The sequence below is a fragment of the Sinohyriopsis cumingii genome, chromosome 8, assembly GCF_028554795.1.
Source record: "Sinohyriopsis cumingii isolate HCF-2022 chromosome 8, ASM2855479v2, whole genome shotgun sequence".
Taxonomy (NCBI): domain Eukaryota; kingdom Metazoa; phylum Mollusca; class Bivalvia; order Unionida; family Unionidae; genus Sinohyriopsis; species Sinohyriopsis cumingii.
Window position 1 is genome coordinate 49,932,578 of NC_142968.1, and position 6,166 is coordinate 49,938,743.

Here is a 6,166-nt window from a genome sequence, read left to right on the forward strand (position 1 = left end):
TTTCCATCCACATCTTGACATATTTCAATTTGACAGGCAAGATCACATACTGGGGTTATATAAGTTTGGTCCCGTCCAAGTACATCTGCTGCCCCATTCTCACAAACTTCAACAGGACGGTCAGGATCATTGATTGGGGTTATATAGTCCTCATATGTTACGTGCACGTCGGCTGTCCTAACATGACACATTGCTGTAGATGGGACATTCCCGTAGTGTTCGTGCATCAATAAGCATGCAAAGGTTAAAGTAATATTGTACACTCGTAATGAATAGGGTGGGATGGGGTGAGATGGAAGGGAGAAAGCGAAAATCATTCGTCAGACATTACCTCGTCAATAATATTGTACATATCTTCTTGTTTTGTTATTGATGTTATTACATCAATAAGCATGCAAAGGTTAAAGTAATATTGTACACTAGTAATGTATAGGGTGAGATAGGGTGGAGTGGAAGAGATAGAGTGAAAATCACTCGTCAGATATTGCATCTTGTGCAAATCTTCTTGTAGGTTTAGTTCAGCATATCCTTGCTAACACTTCTATACTGCATACACATCCGCTTAAGTACTTGATATATCTAATGAATGCCTATGACAGTTAATGCTGTTTCAGATGGATTATAATTTCACAGATTAACAAAGTAACTAATAATAATTATTCGTCACTGCTGAAGACTAAAATACCATGCATGCATATCGATAATTCGTCTCTTGTATCGATATGTGTGTGTATCGTGTCAGGAAAGGTATCGAGGCATCGATATATCGATGAATCATTTCACCCGTAAGAAAATATTCGCATCCTTCAATAAGTAGCATCTCAGATCGAAACCACGTATATCTTTGCATTTTTATTGATCACTTCTGCAAGATATTCACACATTAGAAAAGCGCTTGGGTACTTATGTTGGTGCTGCTGTTGATATTTTGTCCACTTGCTTTTTGCACTAGGTCTGACAATATATATATATATATATATATATATATATATATATATATATATATATATATATATATATATATATATATATATATAAGAAAGACAACTAGGATAATATTGTCAAGACGTTTGGTGCCAATTCTGTACTTTCGACATATTAAGTACAATGAAGATTATGCTGCAAACTTGATTCTATGCAGAATTGATGTTTTAAGTACATGTAATGAAAACAAGCTGAACATATTTACATTATTTTCTAAATGGAGGGGAGAAATGGTTATGAGAATTTAATCTTTCCTACGCATGACTACTGCGTATTACTTGAAATATAAATTATACTGTGTTGTTATTCAAATCATTGTCTCCGGGTCAGGATGCAGTAGCAGACAAATCTGAATCAAAATGAAGAAACAAATAAAAATTCCCTTTCCTATCAAGTAGTTTTAAAAGCACTTCCGAAAAGACATAACACATCTGTAATCAGTGTAATGTTTGGAGAGATATCCATATACATTTGGTTATGAAGTTATCTCTTCTGAACAATCTGCTCAGGAAGGAACGAAAATCAAGAGGCACATGTAACTGTTTTATGCTGAATACAGCATTACCAGTTTCATGTATTTTGATTAGTTATTTTATTTCATGTGGAAATTATATATCGTACGCGCTTGACACAATTTAAAGCTCTGAAAATATATATCGTTTTAAATTAAGGAAGGCATATTATTAGGGAACATACATACTATGTATATCCCTGAATGTCTGTAGAAAGTTGATGCCATTATATTGCACATAATGCAAAAAATTCTTGATGTGATTTCAAATTTACATTTGTTTCGTATTTCGTTGCATGGCAGATCTAAATTCCAATCACAGTTTATAGAAGCTGTTGATTACGAGTTCCTCATTCTTTCTGCCAATATAACAATCCCATATATCACTGAGAGTTAGGAACGAGCATGTGATTTGCAAAAATATCAGTGACTTATCGCAATAGATAAGGTGGATGGACGAGAGAAAGAAAAGAGATCCCGAAATCTAAAAGTTTATGAAAAGCAATTAAATCTTATGAGAGCAAAGAAAGAAAATCTAACATACCTCAAAAACGATGTTAAGCTCCAGTTTCTCTTTATTTGTCTCAGTTTGCATCCATGTTCTATCTATCTATCTATCTATCTATCTATCTATCTATCTATCTATCTATCTATCTATCTGTCTGTCTATCCGGATGGAGGAAGCAATAATAGAAATAAATGATTCAGAGCAGAATCATTTAAGTAAATTAAGTCATATGAGCGCAAAGAAAGAAAAGCAAACTTCATCAACGTTAAAGAAACAAAGATTAACTTCATTTTTGCCTATATTTGTCTAGGTTTGAACACACTGTCTCTCAATTGATCCATATATATATATATATATATATATATATATATATATATATATATATATATATATATATATATATGATACTTTTTTGTTCTCTCTCCTTAATTTCTCAAGTATAGATTTTCGTATAGCTGTCATTGCCATGGCCATATTTATATATACATGTGTGTGAAACTTGTATGATTCGCCATGTTAGAACTCTTAGATCAGGCAGTTTTAATTGAGGAATATGCAAACCCATTTCCCTGTTCATACTTAAGTGTATTCAGAAGGTTTTTCTTCATATTTTCATTGGGTTTCATGCAATTTTACGCGTTTGCAGTTTTAGATATTTTCTGTTGATTGACACCACATATCTATTTTTTTTAGGTGCATGATTCCATAATGCTTGATTTTTATACCATGCGTATTCCTGCATCAGTGAATCATCGTGAATGTAGAGATATGCAATTGATGATTTGAATATTTTTGGGGTCGTATTTAACTGCTTCGCTATCTTTCTAGCCGATCTGAAGGAATATTTTAATTGTGTTTCTGAATTAAAGCAGCTACTGCTACTATTTTCTGTTAGAAAAGACGAGTGATAGAAATGTCATGCTCATTAATTCCTGTTGACTAATAATGTTTCCAAATAGTGTCATCTCTTTCATCTATAATCTTTTATGGGTGAAGCGCCTCAAAGAATTGAGGCTCGTTGGTGTTAGATATCAATGGTAAAACTGAATCTATCGTAAACCTTATGTTGTGATTTTGGCCCTCACTGCATCCAAAAATTGTGTCCCATAACAACTTCTATTCTAAAGTTCCTATCCAAATAATACAATTCTCGGGTTTCGACAATCTTGCCGATGTCATTAAGCTAATGTAACATCTACAGTATGTGTTGTATTACAGTGGAGTAAAAATCAAGGTCCACTTTTAACCTAAGCAGAGACGAATTATAGGAAATAGTATTGCAGAGGAAGCCTCAGTTTCGACTTTTATCGTTTATGAACAGAACTTCTAATTTTAAATTTTGTTAATATAGGCCATAGATGAAAGTATATAACTTTTTAAATAATGTTGGAAGAGATTTTTTCTGTACTCTTATGCGTACTGTGTATAGTGTTAAGGAATGTTTTTGTTGTTTTCGTCTCTTTGAGTATGAATATTCTAGTTTCCAGGAAAGGACATATACGATTCATTAGTTTGTGCATGTTTTTTTAGGAAAAGACGTAGCAAATATTAACCTCCTTAAATATGTGTGGCCTAGGAAATGAACTAGATACTTTCTGCACGGTGTATATTTATGTACAGATTTACCTGGCGTTTGATCTTTGCAATTTGTCTTTAGCCTCTAGCAATGGGTTAAACTTGTATGTATGGATTCATCGATCTTGTACATTAATATGGACACCTTTGGCTGGAATAAGTCGTTTCCATTTGTGTAGAATTACAATCCTTGTCCACCACCACCAGACTAAATAATATCAATTGGGTTGATAAGAAAAAATACTGGATGGGACCAAAATTATCATCACCATCGTCAATTATCGATACATTTATCTTCGCCTCAAGCTTTAAATCCCAGTTATAACCGTCACAGCAAGACATAAAGGTATGAAAGCATTTGCATTATACAGGAAGGTGGTGGAAAGATCTAACCACCATTATCACAGCAAAAACAAAGATAATATCAACAACATATTTATGTCACTAGGAGCAAGTGAGGCTGAGCAAGCGGACAGCAAATAAACTAACGCGTTTTGAGTTTAAAAGATTACATTTGGACTCGGGTTCTTCGTTGAATCCATGTTAGTCATACGTTTGCATCAGCAGTATCCAGTGTTTCTTTTAGTGGTCTCACTCAGTTCATATATAATTTGACTCAATATTCGGTTTCTCAAGGGACTCCACAAAATTTACCGATGAGTTGAAATGTTTGTCGAAGTTTTGTGTTGTATTTACCTCGCTTTTTATGATTTCGTTATTCAAGAACGGCCACGTTTTATATATAATTGTTCAATTATTTATTCTTTATTATCTCATTGATGATTTTGCAATTATCTTACTTGTATAAATGTGGGTCATCCAACCAAGACAAAACTTGTCGATGTCTGCAAGCGGCTAAAGGGTCTGTGCTCCTTATGTATGTAATCTACATCTTCAAAATGTATGTTTCTATTATAAAAGTGCCAGGTACATGCATGTAGTTAAGCCCTATGTCTCGTACATTTATGATAAATGTCGTGGCTACATATCCTATACTTGCATTAGTTATGCATGGTACAGCATTCCAAATGAAGTTGTAACAATTTGGACACTCTTCAAAACAACATTGAACAAGCTCGCGTGATATGCGCCGATCACAGATGTGCAGACAACATACTAATGGTCGGCAAGATCTAGCAAAGAGATATGATTAACAAAAAAAGTGCACTCATCCCCAACCATTGCAAATAAATTATCAGTTGAATATATTCACATCTGATTCTGATGCTTACATCCACATTAATTGTTTTATTGTGCCTGCTAAAATTAAAGTAGATAAAAGTATTCATATTCACTGAGACTTGGCATTTTTTAAAAAATATTTGTAGCTAGTTCTTTTTATATATTTAGTGATCAAATCAATCGTGAAAACAGTCACATCTCTGAGCATTACAATATATATATATATATATATATATATATATATATATATATATATATATATATATATATATATATATATATATAGATAGAGAGAGAGAGAGCGAGAGCGAGAGCGATAGATAGATAGATATAGTTGTATACGCTTCTGTTAGACCTTTTAATGTTCTTATGCACGATTTGTTAAGTTTGTTCACTTTAAATATTTTTTTATAAAACCAAACTTTGACAGAAAACAGTATAGGTTGGTTTCTTCTACTCCGTATCGAAAAGCTGTTCTGTTTTGGCATCTAATCTTATCGGAGGGAAAAGTAATAAAAACGGGTATATTGTTATTTTAAATCAACTAAATCTAATACCTTAATACAGTATCTCCCAAACTTATAAGATATGCGTACTTCTTTTCGGACATCTGTCTTACCGGCGTACCCCTTTGTAGTGTTCCATTTTTAGTGCGAATTTTAGTGATGTAATTTTTGCCACGTACCGCTTGAAACCCTTTCATGTACCATCGTTGGTACGCGTACCACACGTTTGGGAAACATTGTCTTAAAATATTTATTAGCTTTGAAAAAGTAGGAATCACTTTTGGAAATGTGGCCTGAATGATCATTCGCTGACAGTATGAGGAAACATAACCTTAACACACTGTGAAATGTTTGGAAAAAGTAATATTTAATAAGCACGTGAATATCTTGATTTAAAATCCGTAAATACTTGTATTCGGTAATATATAATACTTGTACGAAATTCTCTATGTGAATCAGTCAGCAAGATAATGTACCCAATGATATCTTACGGTTTTGGTGTTGTACCTTGATTTTGGACGAAAACCGAAGAGACGAGTCTAGTATAACAGGACAGCAACATAACTGTACAATTTCTTTTCATTACAGCAAGAACAATAGGGATATATCTTATTCAATCCGGAAGTCCTTTATCTGGCCAAAAAATGAGACAAAAAGTCAAACTGTATTGAATGCTAGAAGAGCATTAACATTTTTTTTTAACCATGCCTTGCTTCCTCAGAAAGATATTTGTCCATTCTAGTTGTGTTGTGTTCCATTAGAGTGAAACATTAACTCAGTTGGTAGTTCGTGCGATGTGTTATCCAAGGGTCGCGGTTTTGATGCCCATCCTGACTAGCTCAGGTCGGCTGACTGTGTGTCATAGGGACAGGTTTAAAAATCCTGTGTCCTCGGCATAAT